Source organism: Lathyrus oleraceus, chromosome 5 (genome assembly GCF_024323335.1).
Source record: "Lathyrus oleraceus cultivar Zhongwan6 chromosome 5, CAAS_Psat_ZW6_1.0, whole genome shotgun sequence".
NCBI lineage: Eukaryota > Viridiplantae > Streptophyta > Magnoliopsida > Fabales > Fabaceae > Lathyrus > Lathyrus oleraceus.
The window spans coordinates 206,960,046-206,984,858 of record NC_066583.1 but is presented as its reverse complement, the minus strand read 5'-3'; the positions used below and the strand labels follow the sequence as shown (position 1 = coordinate 206,984,858).

Genomic DNA, 24,813 nt, shown 5'->3' with positions numbered 1-24,813 from the left:
TTGTATGCAGGTGAATCCCAATCATCATCATAACTGAGCTGCCATAAATCTCTTGAGCTAGACTAGATAATTTGGAATGTTGGTGACCTTGTAGCAGCAGTCAAGAATTCATTTGGATATGTTTGGTTTTGATGTGCAGTCACCATTGCCTCTTACTTTTAAATCCAAGACTCCAATATAGCTAAGACAGTTGCACCATTGCAGCTTGAAATGGTGATGTACCACTCAAATTTTGGTTTGTAGCATTGAACCCTGAATCCAGGATATCTCCTGTTTTTGCCTTTCCTGAAGTTACGGTCTTAACATTACCGATAGACTGATTCCGCTTTATAATAGGAACTTTTTTCTTTAAAAGGTATTTGGTTTTTAGAAATGCTTTCATTCTGTGCCAGTTTTGGCCTGTCATATCTCACAGGGCAGCATTGTGTATTGCCAAGGTTTTCACCAGGTGATCACAACTCAACCGTGTTTTGGCTTGTCATGGCTCATTAACCCCTTGTTGTAGGGAAATTCTTTGTGACCTTGACCTTGGGTTTGTTGCCTTTGCAGATCAAAGTCTCACTTGCTTCACCAGTTGACTAGCTTTGGTCGTGGGCTGGTTTTTCTGCAGGATGTGTCATGATTGCAGCAACTTTCATGAGCCTTCTCCATTATCACGAGTCCAAAGCCTACTGCATATGTAAGTATGTCTAATAATCATGTAAACATCATGGTGCTATTGCAAGATTTTAGGCAAGGCAATATGCAACAGGATATTGAATGGACTGCTGCAGCAGTAGGGCTAGCAAATCATGTATTTCCATTGGATTGATCGTGCATTTCCATGGTTTGATGAGTTGTTTTTGGTTAGCCAAGAGTGATAAGTGAAGTTGGTTTGTTGCAAGTTGTGTGCCTTGATGCACTGCTTGCTGCAGAGTTTATTTGGCTTATGGCATGAGGTTTAACAGGTATGGCCTATGGCTTGAGACAGTCGCAGACATTCGTGGCCTTGCTGCAGTTTTGACACATGACTTGGTTTTGATTTTGTAGGTTCACCACTGGTTATGTGCTTATGGTGCTGCTGCAAGATAATAAGCAAGGGTGCACACATGGACTTTGGTGATAAATCAAGACAAGATAGCGTGAGATTAGGTCAAAGTTTGGGATAGACCAAGGCTAATGACCGTTGATTCAAAGGTGTTCAAATAGCATGGTGTGCACAAAGTCACTTACTTGCAAATGAAGTAATCAAGAAAAATCATCAAGAAACATGAAGATTGGATGACACAATGAAACAAAGGGCCAGGCCAAGTTTGGATAGTCAAGAGCAAGTGAGGGTTGACTTTGGTCAAAGTTGACCAAAAAGTCAACTGTTGACCAAAGTCAACAATTGGTCAAAAATGCGTTTTTTTGTATCTTCTTTGTAAATGAAAAATGAAATATTGGTTAGGATGAAATTTAGGGTTTAAAGAATTTGGGTTGACTTTGGTCAAAGTTGACCAAAAGTCAACTGTTGACCAAAGTCAACAGTTGGTCAAAAATGCCGAATTTTGTATTTTCTTGTATTGACTCACATGTAATGGTTTACAATGACATGAAATAGATTGAAATGGATTAACAAATGGTTTGAAGCTGGTTTCCAAATTGTTTTGTTTATGACTTGAGTGCTTGACTTTTGAAAAATAACTTGACTGATAATGTACATGAACAAAGTCATGAAATGAGACCATAAGGTTAGGGTTTTGACATAGTATCCATGAACCAATAACTTGACTGGCAAGTGGCTAGAAACACAAGAAACTTGGTTGTTCAGATGACCCAGACCATAGATGTATCCACAATCACAACACCATGACTTTGGATCAAAACCAATCCTCATATAAAACCAAGATAAGGTTAGGCCAAGCATGCCAAACAAAAATAAAAACATAAAAAAATTCAGGACCAAAATCGGGGTATGACAGTTGCCCCTATTTAAGCGTCTTCAACTAGAGAATATGAAGCAAAGCGTTCTTCATATGATCATAGTGGGAGATGATTAAATACTAAGAAGACCCGGATTTTGATCCTGAATCCCTATGAAATAGTTAACAATGCCTGTCAGAATCGGCAAAGAAACAATCTCAAAAGAAGAATCCGTATGGTACGGTGAAAATCGGCCTGAGTACCAAAACAGAAAATTGACCTGGATACCAAAATAAATGGTAACACAGGAATACCCATGGCCTGAATGCCGCACATTAGTCTGAACACTAAGCATCGGAATATGAGAGTATCAATGTTGGTCTGATCACCGGAAATCTGGTCTGAACACCACTTCGATCTGGAAATCGGAAAACTGGCCTGAATGCCACAAGTTGCATCGACCTGAATGTCGGAAACTTCTTCGATCTGAAAATCGGAAACTGGCCTGAATGCCACTTCGGTCTGAATACCGGGAACTGGCCTGAATGCCACAAGTTGCATCGACCTGATCGTCGGAAACTTCTTCGATCTGAAAATTGGAAACTGGCCTGGATGCCACTTCGGTCTGGATACCGGAAACTGGCCTGAATGCCACAAGTTGCATCGACCTGAATGTCGGAAACTTCTTCGATCTGAAAATCGGAAACTGGCTTGAATGCCACTTCGGTCTGAATACCGGGAACTGGCCTGAATGCCACAAGTTGCATCGACCTGAATGTCGGAAACTTCTTCGATCTGAATATCGGAAATTGGCCTGGATGCCACTTCGGTCTGGATACCGGAAACTGGCCTGAATGCCACAAGTTGCATCGACCTGAATGTCGGAAACTTCTTCGATCTGAATATCGGAAACTGGCCTGAATGCCACTTCGGTCTGAATACCGGGAACTGGCCTGAATACCGGGAACTAGCCTGAATGCCACAAGTTGCATCGACCTGAATGTCGGAAACTTCTTCGATCTGAATATCGGAAACTGGCCTGAATGCCACTTCGGTCTGAATACCGGGAACTGGCCTGAATGCCACAAGTTGCATCGACCTGATCGTCAGAAACTTCTTCGATCTGAAAACCGGAAACTGGCCTGAACGCCACTTCGGTCTGGATACTAGAAACTTTCATGCCTGTCAGCATCGGCAGAAATAGGGAAAATGATAATTGAGGCGGCACGTGGGCCAACGACCCATGCTGGGGATAATAAGTCATGAACAACCTTCAGTCTGAGCACTGGAAACAAACTTCTGGCTTGTCACTTGGGATGCCGAGAATGTTTTATGCTTACATGCGTATGTTTGAATTTTTCAATGGCGTAATGCTCCATGAGAATGGAAATGCTACGCGATTTGGGAGGATGCAATGCAATAAGATTCTACATGCAGGGATGCGAAATGCTGGGGAAAATGCCAAGCTGAAGCAAGGAATCCCGTTGGGGAAATGACCGGCCGTGCGGTGTTCTGACGATAACGAAATACCAAGACTCTGACTGGGGAGAGAATGGCACTGCCAACCTGTTGTTAGGGGAAGCGATAGTGGTTCTGGCAACCATAATCTACAAGAGATGACTCAGCAGGGGGGGGGGAGCAAACACTGATACGGTACCGAGGTTATGCTTCCAGGAAAGAGATCATCGATCTGGGATTGAAAACATCGATCTGGCGTCGAACTCCGAGGAGCAACTGCTTCTGCTGGGAAGATACAGTCTGGTACTGTCAACTCCGCTGGGGGGATATACAGTCTGGCACTGTTAACTCTACTAGGGATATACAGTCTGGCACTATCAACTCTACTAGGGATATACAGTCTGGCACTGTTAACTCTACTAGGGATACACAGTCTGGCACTGTTAACTCCGCTGGGGATATACAGTCTGGCACTGTTAACTCCGCTGGGGATATACAGTCTGGCACTGTTAACTCCGCTGGGGATATACAGTCTGGCACTGTTAACTCCGCTGGGGAGTGTATAGTCTGAAACAACCGCTTGGGGAGTACAGTAGTGAGAACCTGCTGGGAATCTTAAGGAAATGCCCCGAGTGTACATGTTCTGAATAGACGATCCAAAGCACTTAAAATTTACAGCAATTTTAAATGTTTATTAAGCGTGTACCTGTAAAGCCCTTATGTGTCATGATACAATGCTTATCAAAAATTCGGACGTCATTTTTGCAAACAAAACAGTAAAATGAAAATGAAAACAGAGATATACTGAGTAACATGATTTTATTGATTGAATGGCCTCTGAATAGGCATTTACATCAGGAAGCAATCCCTGGAAAGAGGTAATTGCACAAAAGATAAATTATAAATTAATCTAATGGCAATGTGAAATGGATTTCTATTGGGTTTCAATTCTGCTATGACTTGCCCGTCTTCAAGATCTTCCAGATGATCAGCCTTCTGAAAAAGTGATTGGACTGTTTCCTACCCTTTTGAAAGTTTCCAGTCATCGACATGAGATGAGATTCAAAACTAACCCAGAACGCAGTCATTCGCTTAATCCCTAACTTTTGCCTGGATTGCCCTTTTCGGGTTTTCAATCCACCGGGATACCCATTTTTGCCTAAGTTGCCTTTTCAGGTTTTCAACTTACCGGGTGTACGATTTTTTCATTTTTAATCCTTAACTTTTGCCCGAACCTTTTCATTTTCTTGGTTCGTCAGGATGCCCATTTTTGCCTGGACTGTTCTTTTTACTGTCCAGCGGGTCTATTTTATGCGAAGTATTTTTTAACTGCGTCTGAGTTTACCGGGGAAGTGAAGTCTTCTCCATCCATCGTTGCAAGCATTAAGGCCCCACCATCGAAAACCTTGGTGACGATATACGGCCCCTCATAGTTAGGAGTCCACTTGCCCCTGTGATCTGTCTGAGGAGGAAGGATCCTTTTCAACACCAAATCTCCGACTTGGAAACATCGAGGACGCACTTTCTGATCAAAGGCTCTCTTCATCCGACTCTGATACAACTGCCCATGACAAATGGCTGCCATTCGCTTCTCTTCTATAAGACTCAACTCATTGAACCTTGTCCGAATCCATTCAGCTTCGCCTAGCTTGACATCCAACAGGACTCTTAGAGAAGGAATCTCCACTTCAACAGGTAGGACTGCTTCCATACCATACACAGGGGAGTAAGGGGTTGCCCCGGTCGATGTACGTACTGAGGTGCGGTACCCATGCAAGGCGAAGGGTAACATCTCGTGCCAATCTCTGTACGTAACGACCATCTTCTGCACAATCTTCTTTATGTTCTTATTGGCTGCCTCAACAGCACCATTCATCTTAGGACGATAGGGGGAAGAATTGTGATGCTGAATGTTGAAGTTTTGGCACAACTCCTTCATCATTTTGTTATTGAGATTGGAACCAATATCAGTAATGATTCTCTCGGGAATCCCATAGCGACAAATGATTTCTTTCTTGATGAAACGGGCAACCACATGTCTGGTGACATTCGCGAATGATGCTGCTTCGACCCACTTGGTGAAATAGTCGATGGCAACAAGGATAAAGCGATGCCCATTGGAAGCAGTCGGCTCAATCTTTCCAATCATGTCAATGCCCCACATAGCAAACGGCCACGGCGAAGACATCACATTCAGAGGATTCGGCGGTACATGCACCTTATCAGCATAAATCTGGCATTTATGACACTTCCGAGCATACTTGAAACAGTCTGATTCCATGGTCATCCAATAATAACCCGCCCTCAACAATTTCTTAGCCATTGCATGTCCGCCGGCGTGAGTACCGAAGGAACCTTCATGAACTTCCTGCATTAACATGTCCGCCTCGTGTCTGTCCACGCATCTGAGCAAAACCATGTCGAAGTTCCTCTTATACAGCACATCGTCTTTGTTCAAGAAGAAACTGCCTGCCAATCTTCTCAAAGTCTTTCTATCATTGTTGGATGCCCCTGCAGGGTACTCTTGATTCTTCAGAAAGCATTTGATGTCGTGATACCAGGGCTTGTCATCAACTACCAGTTCAGCAGCAAACACATACGCGGCCCTGTCAAGGCGCATAATATCGATCCTAGGAGCATGGTTCCACCGACCCACCTTGATCATGGAGGATAGAGTAGCAAGAGCATCTGCCATCTGGTTCTCGTCACGAGGTATATGATACAGCTTTACTGTTGTGAAGAAAGTCAACAGTCTTCTCGTGTAATCTCTGTAGGGGACCAGAGTGGGCTGGAGAGTGTTCCAATCACCATTTACTTGATTGATCACTAGAGCTGAATCTCCGAAGATGTCCAGAGTCTTGATTCTCAAATCAATGGCTTGCTCAATACCCAAGATACATGCCTCGTACTCAGATTCATTATTGGTGCACTCGAAGGTCAGACGAGCGGTGAAAGGCATGTGGGCACCTTTCGGAGTGGTAATGACAGCACCGATTCCACTTCCTCTGGCATTGACGGCCCCATCAAACGTTAAAATCCACTTTTCATCTGGATCAGGTCCCTCCCCAACAACTGGCTCTTCACAGTCTTTCATCTTGAGGAACATGATGTCTTCATCTGGAAAATCAAACTTCATCGGCTCGTAATCTTCAATCGGTTGTTGAGCAAGATAGTCTGACAAAATACTCCCCTTGACGGCTTTCTGGGATGTATACTGGATATCATACTCTGTCAATACCATTTGCCAACGAGCAACCCTTCCGGTGAGAGCTGGCTTCTCGAATATATACTTGACTGGATCCATCTTGGAGATCAATAAGGTTGTGTGAGTCAGCATATATTGTCTCAATCGCTTAGCAGCCCATGCAAGTGCACAACATGTCTTCTCAAGCATTGAGTATCTCGACTCGCAATCTATGAACTTCTTACTCAAGTAGTAGATGGCATGTTCTTTCCTACCTGTCTCGTCGTGTTGACCGAGAACACAACCCATGGAATTGTCGAGTACTGTCAAGTACATAATCAGCGGTCTCCCTGGGACTGGAGGCATGAGGATATGGGGATTCTGCAAATACTCTTTTATCTTTTCAAAAGCCCTTTGACAATCATCGTTCCACCTGATAGCCTGATCTTTCCTCAGCAATTTGAAAATTGGCTCACACGTGGCTGTTAGGTGAGAGATGAACCTTACAATGTAGTTCAACCTCCCTAAGAAACCACGGACTTGCTTCTCTGTTCTTGGCTCAGGCATTTCCTGTATTGCTTTCACTTTGTCAGGATCCACCTCAATCCCTTTTCCACTAACAATAAAACCCAGTAGCTTCCCAGATCTCACCCCGAAAGTGCATTTGTTCGGATTAAGCCTCAGCTTGAATTTCCTTAACCGCTCAAACAGCTTCTGTAGATTTACCAGATGTTCTTCTTCTGTCTGAGATTTGGCAATCATATCGTCCACATAAACCTCGATTTCATGATGAATCATATCATGGAATAGAGTCACCATAGCTCGTTGATATGTTGCCCCAGCGTTTTTCAGACCAAACAGCATCACCTTGTAGCAGAAGGTGCCCCATGGGGTTATGAAAGTTGTCTTCTCCATGTCTTCTGGTGCCATCTTGATTTGGTTATAGCCAGAAAAGCCATCCATGAAGGAGAATACCGAGAACTGAGCTGTGTTATCCACCAAAACGTCGATGTGAGGTAATGGGAAATCATCTTTAGGACTGGCTCTGTTCAGATCCCGGTAGTCGACACACATCCGTACCTTTCCATCCTTCTTTGGTACTGGAACGATGTTTGCGACCCATGGCGGATAATTGGTAACCGCTAGAAACCCTGCATCCAACTGTTTCTGCACTTCTTCTTTTATCTTGACAGCCATCTCTGGTCTTGTTCTTCTGAGCTTCTGCTTGACCGGAGGACAACCCTCTTTGAGAGGTAAGCGGTGTACCACGATGTCTGTGTCAAGCCCTGGCATATCCTGATAAGACCAAGCGAAGACGTCAACATACTCTTGCAACAGTTCAATCAACCCCTTCTTCACATCATCTTCCAAAGCAACCCCTATCTTTATTTCTTTCTTGACATCCTCGGTGCCAAGATTAATCACTTCAGTAGACTCTTGATGCGGTTGAATGACCCTTTCCTCCTGTTTTAACAGCCTGGCAAGTTCCTCAGGGAGTTCACTGTCTTCATCACCCTCTTCTTCAGCTTGGAAGATTGGATTTTCAAAGTCGAAGCGAGCCATAGCAGAACTGTTATCAATAGGATCCGGTGATGTGCATCTGCATGAGTGATGGTATGTGCTTATGAGTGTGAACAGTGAGTGAAAACTAAACAAAACATTGCCAAATATTTTTATTCTTTTGAAATTTTGAAAATTGTAAAAATAGAAAAACAGTGAACAAAACATTTGAATGCAAAAGACGTCCTTCATTTATGATAAACAATGCAGGTATTCACATAGATGAGCCCTACAATGAGTCATTACGCCCTGGGCGGAACGTAAGACTTGGACATGCATGAATAAACAAAGAAAAATTACTCCTCTAGAAGAGTGACTTGGACAATTTCCTCGGAAGACCAATTGTTGATGACTTCACCCGGGATCCTCGGACGCACCCAGTTGTCGATGTCGCAATCACTATCCCCATTTTCATCGTTGATCGCAGAGATCTGGCCATATTGGATGACGCCGGCACTGGAGAAAGTAATCGGCCCCTGACGAGTCTGAAATGCTGAAGTTGTAGAAGTCAGCGCTGGTTGATACCCAATCCCGAACTTGTCGTCCTTCATTGGTAATTCCAATAGACGTCCCCAATCGGGAGCAACACCTGAATCCACCAAGGCCTGTGCCTGCTTGAAGGATGAGACAGAGGCACCTGCTTTAACCCCTTCCACCGGAGCTGCGTCCTTGATCTGAACTGACTCAAAGGCCTGACAGAGAGTCTCTTGAATTTCACCTTCTACCTCTACGTACTTGAAGGTAGACAGGTTACTTACCAGTATGTCCTCCTCACAACAGACAGTGATAATTCTTCCATTGACCGGGAACTTAATCTTCTGGTGTAGAGTTGAAGAGACTGCCCCAGCATTGTGGATCCAAGGACGACCCAGCAGGCAACTGTACGAGGGACTGATATCCATCACATAGAATACGGTGTTGAAGGTTTGTGATCCAATCTGAATTGGCAATTCTACCTCTCCAAACACCGACCTCTTAGAACCATCGAAGCCTCTCACCATGAGATCGGAAGGTTTCAAGATCAAACCTTCTACTTCTAACCTTGACAGGGCTCTCTTGGGTAGCACATTGAGAGAGGAACCTGTATCCACCAGAACATGAGATAACACGGTGTCTTTGCATTCCATTGAGATATGCAAAGCTTTGTTATGGTTGCGTCCAGCTGGTGTTAGGTCAGAATCAGTAAAACCCAACCCGTGGCTTGCATGAACATTTGCAATGATCCCTTCTAGCTGGTTTACTGAGATCTCCTGAGGCACATATACAGCATTAAGGACCTTCAGAAGTGCCTCTCTGTGTGCCTCTGAACACAACAGGAGTGAGAGAATGGATATCTTAGACGGCGTCTGAATCAACTGATCGACTACCTTGTAATCGCTTTTCTTTATGATTCTCAGAAGCTCGTCCACATCCTTCGCAAAAGTGGGCTCAGAGCTAGATTGGGGTGCAGAGGTACCCTCATTTACAACTTGTTTGCCCTTTGGCTTTCGCTGCAACATCAACATTATCAGCTTGGGTAACCGGTGGTGAGAACAGTCTACCACTTCTGGTGAATCGCCCGATTCCACCAACATTGTCCACTGCGGAACCTTCAACTTCGAGTTCAGACTTCTGACCCTCTTCTACCTTCAAAGGACGTTCCACCCCATGATCGTGTGTGTATACACTCCCCCCATAATGCCAAGGAATGGCCCTATCGCTTGTGAAAGGTAAAGGACCAGGGGTTGTGATTGTCATAGCGGCCGGTCGCACTGGTGGCACTGGTTGTGCTTCTGGCACACTGATCTGATTAGTCGAGTAAAAGATGGTGATAGTAGCGATATCATAGTCATACTCGGGAATTTCATTCATTGAAACAAAAACATCCGGAACACCGGAATCAAGTTCAGTTACATCAAGATCAGACACATTGTTTGGTATATCAACAACAACATTTGAAAAATTAAATACATCAATGGGAAATACACAATCAGCAGGAACAACATCTGTGAATTCTTCAACAGCGTCTTCAAACACCTCTTCAACTACCCCTTCAGCAAACTCTTTGGCAGACAAGTCTTCAACTTGGAGGATACCATTATCAAGCAAGACCTGGATACCCTGCTGCAGCTTCAAACAATCCTTACCCTGTGTAGCGCATTCCGAACAACCTTTCCCACAACCGGGGAAGACATCGGCCTTCAACAAGCATTCCTTAATTTCCCACAACGGGGTCTTCAACTTCGACACATCCTTAACAGACTTGGCTTCCTCTTCCAGCATATTCACGTTTGCACCACCATGCTGTGGCATGGGATTGTTGACGACATTAGGAACCGGTGCAAGGCTGATAGCCTTTGAATCAATGAGGTCCTGAACTACGTGCTTAAAAGCTTTGCAGTTCTCAATGTTGTGGCCAGGTGCCCCAGAGTGGAAGCTACACCTAGCGTTGGCATCGTAACCCACCGGAAGTCTACCAACAGGAGGAGCCAGAGTGCGTAGCTGCACAAGTTGTAGCTGTTGAAGACTAGCAAGCAGTTGAGCGCACGACATTGGAAGAGTGTCGAAACGCCGGTCCATCATCCTCTGCCTCTGCTGATAGGCGGGTTTGTTACCTGGCTGTTGTTGTTGTTAATGTTGAGCTTGCTGACGTTGTGGTTGTTGTTGTAGTGGTGCTGCAGCTGGAATGGTCACAGCCGCAACATACGGTTGTTGATGATAGTTTTGAAAATTATTCCTCCTGTTTTGATATGAAGACACGGAATTCACACCCCCTTCCCTCTGCTTCTGTCCTCCCATAAACGGTTTCTTTACACCTGATGAAGATCCACCTCCATTATGGCTCTTGTAGGTCTTCAGGTAATTCTCTACCCTCTCTCCGGTAGAGACCACATCAGCAAAGTTGGAGGCATTGCACCCCACCAGACGCTCCAGGTAAGGTCCAGGCAACGTATTCATGAACATGTTAGCCATTTCCTTTTCCAACATGGGGGGTGGAACACGGGAAGCTGTCTCCCTCCAGCGTTGAGCGTACTCCCTGAAGCACTCATTGCTTTTTAGAGACAGATTCTGGAGTTGAGTTCTGTCCGGGGCCATGTCCGCATTATATTGATATTGTTTCACAAAAGCTTCCGCCAAATCCCTCCAGCAACGGATGTGGACTCTATCCAACCTCATGTACCATTCCAGGGATGCCCCAGCTAGGCTGTCCTGGAAGAAATACATAAGTAGCTTCTCGTCGTCAGAATATGCAACCATCTTTCGGAAATAGGCTTGCACATGGGTCTTCGGGCAAGAACTACCATTGTACTTGTTAAAGATTGGGACTTTGAACTTCGGCGGGACCCTCACGCCTGGGACCAATCCCAAGTCAGAAACATCTACCCCTAGAGGGTTTTGTCCTTCCACCGCCTTCAGCCTCTCCTCTAATCTCCTGAACATGGGATCCATGCCATGGCCCATGCCAAAGTCTTCTGGCAGCAAGAACTGATCATCTTGATCATCGTGAATGGGTTATTGATCGTGGTTGTTATGTGGGATCGGGACAGGCCCCGGTCCATTAACGTCTGCATTTGGAGGATCAGTCACGACCTCTGGTTGAGTAGTTGCGGGATTCCTTTGTATCATTTGTCTAATCTCTTGCTGTCCCTGCGCTACTCCCTGAACCACGTCCATGAACTGGTTCATGCGGACCCTCATCTCAGCAAGTTCTGCTTGTAGACCCTCCATTGCTTTCTGCTGGTTTCTGCGGGTACCGTACCGGTGAATTCCTGAATCAGCTATCCTGCTAATGGAACACCCCACAAAATGAGAACACCGCGACGGTACCTGTTATGCAAGACATGTTATGGATATGCAAATGTAATGACATGTTTATCAATTCCAAAAGGTATTCTAACCCTTTGATTCCAGTCTCTCGTCAGATAAAAAGTGTAAGAAAAACCCCGACCAAAATCAAGAAGAAGATATCAGCCCCTGGGAATAGATAAACATGTGTTGAATGATTTGAATGCAGAATGATGTGATGCAATGCAGTGACACGGAAATCGGGACTGCTGTATCCGCTTGAACATCTTTCGGGTTGCACTGTCTGAAGAGAAACCCACTGAGGAATATAATACAAGACCAAAACTCTGCTCCAGAAAACCGGGTTGGTTGGAGATTAAGGTTTCCTGAATTTAGCCCGCCCCTCACTGGTAGGTTCTAAGAACAGAAGTTTATCAGCTTTCAGCCCTTCAGTCGAGAATAATACGTTTACCACTGAAGGTTTGGCATTATTACGGGATAAAAGACCTCTGCTGACTCCCCTCAACAGGACATCCTAAAGCAAGTTCCCAGTCTCGGGGTCCTCGGATTGAGCAGCGAGAATGCGCCCACCAGAGCTAACATAAACGCGTCTCGGAGGAGAGGCCTCGATTGAGTTCTCGGGAAATGGTCACCAGAGTCGACGATTTCTAAAAGAATATTTGTCGTTATGGAACACCCATAGGACAGAATATATCCAACAGAAACCTCGTCTGGAATGTGGGTCTCATGAACGAATTAACGTAGCAACATACCACGCAAGCCTCATGACTATCCACTCTAACACCTATGTGTACACTCAAGCCTGGGTAGTGGGCTTATCTCTCATAGAACAGTCCCAACCCAACAAACAAACAACCCACAGAACCCACAGATACAACAAACATATGTACATGAATACAATAAGGTAAAGTAGGTAAATGCTGAAAATAAATAACTGTACAAAAGAATAAACACCCAACAAACAAGAAACCTACAAAAGCTAGGAGGGACTCGCTTAGGGAAACCGGATCCCCAGCAGAGTCGCCAGCTGTCGCAGCCTGAAAAATACAGTGGTGCAAAAAAATAACCGGCGAGAAAGAAATGACAGAAGAGTCGCCACCGTGCGTTATTTATCCCAAAGGAGGGAAAGGAAACGCTCGAAGTAAACCTGAAGAGAAGGAAAGGAAAAGACAAGGTCTCGCAACCAAATCTTGGGTTCGGGAGTCGATTATGCGAAGGGAAGGTATTAGCACCCCTACGCATCCGTAGTACTCTACGGGATCCACTTTTGTTTGTTCTTGTCTAAAGGGTGTAGGTTTATCTAATGTACTATTTACTAAAAGGGTCAAGAAAATGACTCGCACGGATGTCGCATCCACTGCATACGTATCTCATATGGAATGAGAATCAGAGTCTTCGTAGCTCGGCTACCTAAGGGTTAAGGGTAATTGTGCTCGCTAAGACATCGCGTCTTATGCCTACGTATCTCATCCGGAATGAGAATCAGAGCAAAAACGTAGTTCAGCTAACTACGGGAATAAGGGTCTCGATTGCAACTAGGGCAAGAGAAAGGGAAAGTCTTGATCGCAACGAGGGCGAGAGAAAGGATCGCAACGAGGGCGAAAGCAAACAAGGATTAGTTGTTATTCGTTAGTCAAACTCGGCAAGACATCGCGTCTTGTGCCTACGTATCTCATCTGAACATGAGAATCAGAGTTGCCGTAGTTCGGCTACATAGGGACGCCAAACAAAACACACGCAGGAAACCGACTGCCAATCGCTGGACTTATGTCAGACTCCACACAAACAGGCAAACATGGAAACCGAATGCCAATCGCTGGACTTATATCGGACTCCGAACCAACAAACACACACAGGAAACCAACTGCCAATCGCTGGACTTATGTCAGACTCCTACACACACAAAGGGTTTAACCGGACGCTGAATTGTCAGAAGCAACAACAAAGTTGAACAAACAAGCTAACAGGGAGTCTGGTACTCGAGCCTGCTAGCTGTCAAGCAAACACACACAAAAAAAGGAAAAGAGTGCCTGGAGAGATCTCGTACGACCTCCTGCCTACGTACCTCATCTGGTATGAGGATCAGAGCAACGTAGTTCCCCTTCATAGGGATTGCCATCTGAATATGGACTTACAAAAGGAGGACACCAGTTGTGTCAAAGGAGAGTGGGCAACGTGTTCACGTCCTAGCAGTAGGTGTCGCAACTCGCTGAATCGAGTCTTAGGCAGTTACCTCTTTGCAATAGAACGGACTACATGCCACAAGATCGGAGACGCTCAGAAAGGTCTAGAAGTGGGGAAGCTCTTCCCTAGAGTTGTCATGCAATATATACTTAAGTGTTAGGATTTACAAATCTATATTCGGAAAAGCGTCATCTATCTCTACTCAACAATCGTGGTCGAAACAATGTTTTGTATCTCTTAAGACAAGATATTTTCATTTTTAAAGGTTTTTGATTGGTCGCACGACGACGAGAAAAAAAAGAGTTTGATTGGTTCGATGTGCTTTGAGTGATAGCGAGAACTAGGATTGGCGAGATATACATCTCGAATCCTAGTCTCGGGAGTGCATGGTATACACCATATTCCATTTCCACCTTTATTTGCAAAAGTGTTTAATAGAGAATTAAGTGTTTTGAATTTGATTGAGAAAGGGTTTGGAGAAACCGCATTGACAATTTTAGGCGATGGCGAGAGTTAAGATTGGCGAGGCATACGTCTCGAATCTTAACTTCAGGAGTGCATGGTATACACCATGTTCCATTTCCACCTTTATTGAAAGAGGGTTTAAATAAGAATTAGGTTTTTTGAGTTTTTGTTGTGAAAATGACTTGACCTAGATCAAGTATTGATGGACGTTTGAGAAAGATTTGAATGAGTGTTTGAGAAAACAAAGTGGGTAAATTGGATGATGGCGAAAGCTAGGATTGGCGAGATATACATCTCGGATCCTAGTCTCAGGAGTGCGTGGTATACACCACGTTCCACTTCCATCTTTATTGAAAAAGTCTTGACTTATGAATTAATATTTTTTGAGTTTTTATTAGAGAAAATGGCTTGACGTTGAATCAAGCATTTGATGAAAGTTTGGGAAAAACTGCAATGGAATAGGAGGGCAAAATGAATTGATTTGTTTACTGAGAAAATACTCGACGTTGGATCGAGTCATATTTTTTTTTATCTTTTGGAAATGGTTGATTTTATTCTTGTGTTAGTAGCTAACTAAACAGCCAAGCAAATAAAGAAATGAAAAGCAGCAGTAAAATTATTACACATCGGGGGAGTGGGATACATTTTGTCAAATAGGGATTCAAAGTATTGGAATAATTAAATCGGGTCCAAACAATAAATAATGCAATGTATGGGTGTAAGTGCAAAGGAACCGGCTCATTGTAAGAAAGCCCAAGAGTAAGCTATGTGAGGTTGATGGCGATGCTTAAAAAGCAATCGACTTACAAGGGTGTGAAAATGGGCTCGATATTAAATCGAGAAAAATATGATTTTTTATAGTTTTAAAATGGTTTTGAATTAAATTAAAATACAACAACTTTACATTATTAACAAAATGAACATATGAGTGTAATAAAGGCATAAATATAAAAAGAAACGAAAATGCTAAAAGAAAAAATAATATAGCTAAAAGAAATAAAATGCCAAAAAGTGCCACACATGAGTATTGAACCCACCCCACTCAAGAATATACACACTGCCCTTCTCCACCAGACAACTTATGATCATCCGCTATTGTGATACTATGTTAAATATATAAACCGAGATAAAAAATAAGTAAAAAAAAGATTAAGGACAATAACAGAAAATACTAACATATAAAACCTTTTTATGTTTTTGTTTATTTCTATTAAAACAAATTAAATTAAATAAATAAAAAAGATTAAAAAAAAAGAAAAAAAAGAAAACGAAATGGAGACGACGAAACAGGAACTCGTCTTCCTCTCTTCTCCCCCACCTCACGAACTCAACCTTCCCCAACAATGGCAATCTCACGAACTCGCCCCTCTCGTCCCTCTTATGACATCACTCATCAACGAAACCCTCTCACGCTCTCAAACTCAGCGAATCAAACTCTCTCAACTCTCACAAATATTTTCAATCAACAAGCATATGGGAAGGATAAAGAGAATAAAAGAGAGGTTCTTACAAAGTGTCACTGCGGTGGTGGTGAATGATGCGCAGAAGCTGGCCTCCAGGTAAACGATTTTGGGGTTTTTAGGGTTTTTTTCTCAGATTTTCGCCTCCAAGTTCTCTGTTGTTCTCTAGGTTTTTTTTTTCGTCCCTCACTGATTTCTCTCTTTCCTTTACTGATTCTCTTCCCTATTTATGTTCTGTGAATTAGGGTTTTGATTTGATACTCAAAAGCTCAAAGAAGCAAATTCCAGAAGTGCTTTTTTTGCTCAAAAAAGAGTTTGTCCTATTTGATGCTATTATCCGGAAACGGTATTCTGAACTTAGCTTTCTTCTTCGCTTTTGTCTCCATGCCAAATGGGGATATTTCTGAAATTTGAATTTTACTGGTGGCTAATTAACTTGTGTTTTTTACTACAGTGAATTTCTATTGTCAGAAAACTCAGTTGGTTTGTGAATGAGGACTCAAAAGGTTGATGGTTCTTTGGCTTTGGAGGTTTGGCTTGGCTTCAATTTGCTTCTGCAACAGGGTTTCAAAACAGGTTCAATAACATGATTTCCACTGATGATGAATTGCATTTGCCAATTTATTTCATGTTTCTTTGGACTGAACAACTTGACTGCTTTCATTAGGAACCTCATTGTAGCTGTTATGCCTTGGCTTGATGATGAACATGGATGCTGCAGGATGCGAGACTGATGTGGTTTTGCAGTCAGGTGGAATTGGGTTGGTAACATGTTGCAGGTTGGAATTGTGGAGGAAGATGTTTGATTCCTGGAGCTGCCACAGTTTCTTCAATATTCTGAGAAGTTTCAGAAAGTGGCGTGGAATTGGGACTCTTTTCACTATCCATGGTGTTGTTTTTTCACATGATGTGACTCAATTTGCTTCACAGGAATATTTCTTTGGTTACTCACTTTCTCTGCAACATCAAAATCCCTTCTATCTCTAGACTCAACATCGTTTGAACTAGCCCTTTTTACAACACCTTCATCACCACAAGACTTCACAGGAACAGATTTGAATGTCATTCTGTCATTGATTCTTTCCAATATTAATGTTGCTCTAGGCCTAGCATTGACTTGCTTGTTATTTGTGCAGAATTGTCATTGCAACATGCTGGTGTAAGTCTGAGCATGGTATTGGTCTATCTTTGCTTGAGTGCTTTTGCAACATAGCAATGTTGGTTGCAAATCATCTCATTTGGCATGTGTACCTATTATGGCATTGCAGCAGCAAGAACTGGCTTAGGATGACTTGGATACCATGATATGATGAATCTAGAGTGGTATACTGCTCCAAACTCCAACTTGGCTAATGTCCCTGCAGCAGGTAAGACATTCCTTGGTTTTGCTTATTGAACAGCTGAGTTTGTCATGTGTGTTGGCTTCAATGTGACTTTGTATTTGGTAGATGATTATCACACTGCAGCACATGGATGTGGCGGTCTTGCAATATGTCTGACTTGGTCTTGCTGGTACCTATCTGCTTTTACCATCCATTGGCCAATCATGTCCTTATAAGCACCTTGATGTAGGCTTGGAACAAGTTTGGTTTTGGGGTATGTATTTCACTGTGACCTCGCACCACTACTTCCCCAACTGACTTTGCTACTCCAATCCAACATATGGTAAGTTGCTAGGTCTGATTCTTTATTGAATTGCAAGGAAATGAGATGGCCTGACCTTGATGTGTTTGTGATTTTGGCTGTGGATTGTAGGTCATACCGGGTTTCTATTGTCACAGCTGGTGGTTTTGCTAACATGATTCAGGTTTGGTAAGCTAACACACTTCAGGGCCTGGCATTGTGTTGATGGTGTGTAGTTGGTGTTGATGTAGTCCGGCAGGTCAGTGTATGCTACTGAGTATTGTCATTTGGCCATAACTGGCATGAGTTTAGTTTAGTTATCATGTTTTGTAACAGGTCTGAACTGGTTTTGTTGGCGTAATGTAGGCTGGTATATGCATAGCTTGATAGTTCAATGATTATGGCTTGCTAATGATTTACTACAACCTATTGTTACTTGCCTGTTGGTGGATTGAATTGTATGCAGGTGAATCCCAATCATCATCATAACTGAGCTGCCATAAATCTCTTGAGCTAGACTAGATAATTTGGAATGTTGGTGACCTTGTAGCAGCAGTCAAGAATTCATTTGGATATGTTTGGTTTTGATGTGCAGTCATCATTGCCTCTTACTTTTAAATCCAAGACTCCAATATAGCTAAGACAGTTGCACCATTGCAGCTTGAAATGGTGATGTACCACTCAGATTTTGGTTTGTAGCATTGAACCCTGAATCCAGGATATCTCCTGTTTTTGCCTTTCCTGAAGTTACGGTCTTAACATTACCGATAGACTGATTCCGCTTTATAACAGGAACTTTTTTCTTTAAAAGGTATTTGGTTTTTAGAAATGCTTTCATTCTGTGCCAGTTTTGGCCTGTCATATCTCACAGGGCAGCATTGTGTATTGCCAAGGTTTTCACCAGGTGATCACAACTCAACCGTGTTTTGGCTTGTCATGGCTCATTAACCCCTTGTTGTAGGGAAATTCTTTGTGACCTTGACCTTGGGTTTGTTGCCTTTGCAGATCAAAGTCTCACTTGCTTCACCAGTTGACTAGCTTTGGTCGTGGGCTGGTTTTTCTGCAGGATGTGTCATGATTGCAGCAACTTTCATGAGCCTTCTCCATTATCACGAGTCCAAAGCCTACTGCATATGTAAGTATGTCTAATAATCATGTAAACATCATGGTGCTATTGCAAGATTTTAGGCAAGGCAATATGCAACAGGATATTGAATGGACTGCTGCAGCAGTAGGGCTAGCAAATCATGTATTTCCATTGGATTGATCGTGCATTTCCATGGTTTGATGAGTTGTTTTTGGTTAGCCAAGAGTGATAAGTGAAGTTGGTTTGTTGCAAGTTGTGTGCCTTGATGCACTGCTTGCTGCAGAGTTTATTTGGCTTATGGCATGAGGTTTAACAGGTATGGCCTATGGCTTGAGACAGTCGCAGACATTCGTGGCCTTGCTACAGTTTTGACACATGACTTGGTTTTGATTTTGTAGGTTCACCACTGGTTATGTGCTTATGGTGCTGCTGCAAGATAATAAGCAAGGGTGCACACATAGACTTTGGTGATAAATCAAGACAAGATAGCGTGAGATTAGGTCCAAGTTTGGGATAGACCAAGGCTAATGACCGTTGATTCAAAGGTGTTCAAATAGCATGGTGTGCACAAAGTCACTTAGTTGCAAATGAAGTAATCAAGAAAAATCATCAACAAACATGAAGATTGGATGACACAATGAAATAAAGGGCCAGGCCAAGTTTGGATAGTCAAGAGCAAGTGAGGGTTGACTTTGGTCAAAGTTGACCAAAGTCAACAATTGGTCAAAAATACGTTTTTTTTATCTTCTTTGTAAATGAAAAATGAAATATTGGTTAGGATGAAATTTAGGGTTTAAAGAATTTGGGTTGACTTTGGTCAAAGTTGACCAAAAAGTCAACTGTTGACCAAAGTCAACAGTTGGTCAAAAATGCCGAATTTTGTATTTTCTTGTATTGACTCACATGTAATGGTTTACAATGACATGAAATAGATTGAAATGGATTAACAAATGGTTTGAAGCTGGTTTCCAAATTGTTTTGTTTATGACTTGAGTGCTTGACTTTTGAAAAATAACTTGACTGATAATGTACATGAACAAAGTCATGAAATGAGACCATAAGGTTAGGGTTTTGACATAGTATCCATGAACCAATAACTTGACTGGCAAGTGGCTAGAAACACAAGAAACTTGGTTGTTCAGATGACCCAGACCATAGATGTATCCACAATCACAACACCATGACTTTGGATCAAAACCAATCCTCATATAAAACCAAGATAAGGTTAGGCCAAGCATGCCAAACAAAAATAAAAACATAAAAAAATTCAGGACCAAAAAATTCAGGACCAAATAGAACCCTTGTGCAGAAGCATATGTTGCGGTTGCATTATTTTCGTTTTCTCTCTCTCTCACTCTAAGCCTTCACTCGTACCAGCTAGCACTGAGATTGAAGGAATCCGTTCGTGTGGACTGAGTAGAGACGTTGTCATCGTTCAACGTTCGTGATCGCTTCGTGGATCTGCATCAAAGGTTTTGATCATCACAAGAGATCTGCATCAAAGCTTTCAACCGTCACAAGAGGTAAATATTCTATCACTGACCATGACCATTCGTAAGGATCTCTAAAGGAGAAAATTTTAATTTCCGCTGCGTTTTGGACCGCAATTCTCCTTCAGTGGTATCAGAGCCACTTACGAAACCATGAATCAGATAGGTGTTTTATTTCTGTATTAATATGATTAAAAGACAGAATGAATCAATTAATTAAACGGGTAATTAAATTTGGCATCATGAGTGTACGAGTTGGATGATTGACGTTGACTATGCTTCGGTACCGACATTAGTATGGTGAAGCGGCGATACATCGATCGTCCATAGGTTACGCAATTGAGACCGATCAACTTATATATGATATAAGTAATCCTAATGCAAAGTACGGTATATATGATATACTGTTTCGATTTCGTTGATTCAAACACTAAATGATTGTTTTCCTTTAAGCGATCAATGGTCATTTGCTTCGGAATCCGATATTAGTATGGTGAAGCAATGACCTGTTGATCAATCATACTGAATCAATAATCGAGGTGTGTTTGACGGTCTGAAATTGGCGCATTAGGGTTGGTGACGGCGCAAGGGTTGTGCCGTGAAGGAGTTGTGAATTTAGGGTTTTGGAACAGGTCTGTAGACTGTTTCAAAGTTCTGTTATTTTGGATGCGTAACGGTCGTAACAAGACGCGTGACGTTCGTAACAGACCCATGACGGTCGTAACAAGGACGTGACGGTCGTCACATGCTTTGTGACGGTCGTCACACTCACAGATCCAAAATTGTAGGCGTTTCTGTTTTGGCCCCGTGACGGTCGTAACATATGCCTGTGACGGTCGTAACATGCTTGTGACCTGTGACGGTCGTAACATGCTTGTGACGGTCGTCACACTCACAGGGTCAGAATTCTTGGGGTTTCTATTTTGTGACTACGCAAGGGTTGTGTTCATGCAAAACAATGTCCATTTCAAATGAATTGTTCATTAAAATTTTGGACAGGGGCGCTGCCCCTCCAACCCCGCAAGGGCGCTGCCCCTTGACCCCGGCTAACTCTGCGTAGTGTGATCGATCGCCGAAATTTAATTTGGTTTTAATTAATTAAAGGAATTAAAATTAATAATAATAATGTGATTGTTATTATTGCCTTGTTGTGATCAGTTATGGCCTTAGTCTTCCTTCATTTTGTTTTGGGTTTTAAAATACGACCTGCGTGTCGTGCCTCTCCTTGTAATCTCTTAATGTAACTTCTTTTCTCATCTCAATCCCTCGTATGTAAAACGAGTTTCTTCTATTATGTAATGTTATGAAGAAAGAGAAGAATTCAATGTCAAAGGAGGACAATGTTATGAAGAAAGAGAAGAAGACAATGTTATAAAGAACGAGAAGATTTCAATATCAAAGGAGGACAACCTTGAAGATCAAAGGAGGGCAACCTTGAAGATCTTGCTTGGAGAAGCTTAGATCGTTGTAGGTTAGCTTAGGTTCTCTCATTGGCTTGGGAGAACAATTGCGCTAGGGGCCATAACTGTTTCATTTTGTTTGTATGTATGTTAATGCATGTGAATGTATGTTGATGCATGTGAGAGACGATTTATATGATAAATAAGCCGGTGAGATCATAACAATTACAATTCCCTCAAACTAAATATTAAGTTTATGCTTTCCAAGTTTTAACACTCATCAAGACTAGTATCGGATAATGTAGGTTTCGACTACGCGAGGTGCATGATCTATATATTAGTAAGGTGCAATGGGATAATTGTAATATCCAACTGTTAAAACAATGGGTCAAACTTAACTAAACAAATTATGAGAATATTATATGTTTGCTTTCTAAGTTTTAGCACTCATCAAGACTGGTATCGAATAATGTAGGTTTCGCCTACGCGAGGTGCATGTTTTGTATTAGTTAAGGTGCGATGGGATAATTGTAATATCCAACTGCTAAAACGATGAGTCAAACTTAATTATAATTTTCTTATATATGTTTAGAAGCAAGAGTTGGGAATGATCCATATGATGGATTGGAATAAGGAGTTATTCACCCAACTGAAATTTTCGAGAGTTGTATGAGATACAATTGGAAGAGTTCCTACCTAAATAACCTAGTTTTGTGTAATCCGCCTACGCGGACTTAGAACGAAGTGAAATATGGATCTCGACCCACTAGAAAATCTTCCAACGGGATTTTCCGAATCAAATGATGAGGGTCATTTGTTTTGAGTAAAATAGTGGGAGCATATTTGATTAAAGGCCTAATTAAATATGTCAATGATACTTATATTTTCTTAATCCTTATGTAGATAACCATGACAGAAACACCTCTAACAACATCTTGTGATCAATCCTTGACAAGGAAAAATTGTCTGGGACAAATTTTCTGGATTGGCACCGAAACCTGAGGATTGTCCTCAAACATGATAAAAAGCTGTATGTCTTGGAGACACCTGTTCCTGAAGAGGAACCTCCTAGTTCTGCACCTAAGGCAGAAAGAGATGCTTATAAGAAGCATGTCGATGATGCCAATGAAACTGCTTGTCTCATGCTAGCTACCATGAACTCAGAATTGCAAAAGCAACATGAGAACATATCAGCGTTCGATATGATCGAACACCTGAAGTTGCTCTATCAAGAGCAAGCAAGGCATGAGAGGTTTGAGATTTCAAAAGCCCTTTTTCAAAGCAAGTTAGCTGAGGGAGCCCCTGTAAGTCCCCATGTGCTCAAGATGATTGGGTATGTGGAAAACCTTGAAAGGTTGGGTTTTCCCCTCAGAAAGGAACTTGCGACTGATTTGATCTTGCAATCGTTGTCAGATAGATTCAGTCAATTTGTCCTAAATTTCAATATGAATGATATGGATAAATCTCTTCCTGAACTGCTAGGCATGTTAAGAACAGCTGAGCAGAATCTGAAGACAAAAGGGAAGTCCATTATGATGATCGGAAATGGAAAGAGACAGAACAAAAGGCCCACCAAGCAGGGTGATAAAGGGAAAGGCAAGGAAGTTGCCAAACCCAGACCCACTGTTGCTGCTTTGAAGCCTAGTGGAGGCATAGCAAAGGCAGGCACCTGCTTCCATTGCGGTAAGACCGGACACTGGAAGAGAAACTGCCCAAAGTACCTGGAAGATACGAAGAATGGAGTAAAGACTTCAACTTCAGGTATTTTTGTTATTGAAATAAATTTATCTACTTCTGCATCATGGGTATTAGATACTGGATGCGGTTCTCACATTTGTACAAATGTGCAGGGGCTAAAAAGAAGTAGAGATTTGGCAAAAGGTGAAGTTGACCTACGAGTTGGCAATGGAGCAAAGGTTGCTGCTTTAGCCGTAGGAACTTATGTATTAACTTTACCTAGTGGTTTAATAATTCAGTTAGAGAACTGTTATTATGTACCTGCAATTAGCAGGAATATTATTTCCATTTCTTGTTTGGACAAGTTTGGTTTTTCATTTATAATAAAGAACAATTGTTGCTCAATTTATTTGAATGATATATTCTATGCTACTGCACAAATGAGCAATGGACTGTATGTCCTTGATCTCGAAATGCCTATATATAACATTAATACTAAAAGGATGAAACCTAACGAGTTAAATCCAACTTACCTTTGGCATTGTCGATTAGGCCACATAAATGAGAAACGCATTTCCAAACTCCATAAAGATGGACTTTTGGACTCTTTTGATTATGAATCATATGAGACATGCAGATCTTGTTTAATTGGAAAGATGACAAAGTCTCCATTCACAGGAAAAGGTGAAAGAGCGAATGATCTTTTGGGCCTAATACATACTGATGTATGTGGACCACTGAACATACCAGCCAGAGGAGGTTTCCAGTACTTTATCACATTCACTGATGATTTCAGTAGATATGGTTATGTTTATTTAATGAAACACAAGGTGGTGAGTATTTAAGCCTAGAGTTTGATGACCATCTGAAAGAGTGTGGGATCCTATCCCAACTTACTCCTCCTGGAACACCCCAATGGAATGGTGTATCTGAGAGAAGAAATCGAACCCTGTTAGACATGGTCCGATCCATGATGAGTCACGCCGATCTTCCAAACTCCTTTTGGGGACATGCACTATTGACAGCAGCTTACACACTTAACCGTGTTCCATCCAAAAAGGTTGAGAAGACACCATATGAGATATGGAGTGGTAAGAAACCACATATGTCTTACATGAAGATTTGGGGTTGCGAGGTTTATGTGAAACGACAAATTTCAACTAAGCTTGAGCCCAAATCTGACAAATGCTTATTTGTGGGGTATCCTAAAGAAACAAGAGGGTATTACTTCTACAATCCTTCTGAGGGCAAAGTGTTTGTCGTTCGAACTGGAGTTTTCCTAGAAAAGGATTTTATTTCCAAAGGAACCAGTGGGAGGAAAGTAGAGCTTGAAGAAATTAAAGAATCACAAAGCATAGATACACCTATGGAGGAATTAGAGCAGGAAACACAAGAAGTTGTGGAAGAGCAACCTGCTCAAGTAGAACAAGACCAGCGTAGGTCAAGCAGGATACGTCAACTACCTGAGAGATATGGATATCTCATAACTGATCAAGGTGATGTATTACTCATGGATCAAGATGAGCCTGTGACCTACCAAGAGGTCATAACTGGT

General features: G+C 42.3%; 2 long non-coding RNA genes across 7 annotated transcripts; both read left to right on the top strand.

The window, feature by feature from the left end:
• Positions 1-334: 334 nt before the first annotated feature.
• LOC127087871 (uncharacterized) lies at positions 335-1,170 on the top strand. The gene is made up of 3 exons (XR_007790068.1): positions 335-448; positions 550-947; positions 1,030-1,170. It is a non-coding gene; the product is annotated as an uncharacterized LOC127087871 (long non-coding RNA).
• Positions 1,171-15,776: 14,606 nt separating this feature from the next.
• LOC127082895 (uncharacterized) lies at positions 15,777-19,634 on the top strand. Of its 6 annotated transcripts, none has more exons than XR_007788254.1 (9): positions 15,777-16,080; positions 16,227-16,327; positions 16,436-16,557; positions 16,649-17,348; positions 17,430-17,646; positions 17,737-17,863; positions 18,071-18,508; positions 18,610-19,007; positions 19,090-19,634. It is a non-coding gene; the product is annotated as an uncharacterized LOC127082895 (long non-coding RNA). The 6 variants fall into 6 exon arrangements; XR_007788252.1 differs by having other exon boundaries at positions 17,737-18,295; positions 18,397-18,508; XR_007788255.1 differs by having other exon boundaries at positions 17,737-18,508; positions 18,610-18,739; positions 18,911-19,007.
• Positions 19,635-24,813: the final 5,179 nt, after the last annotated feature.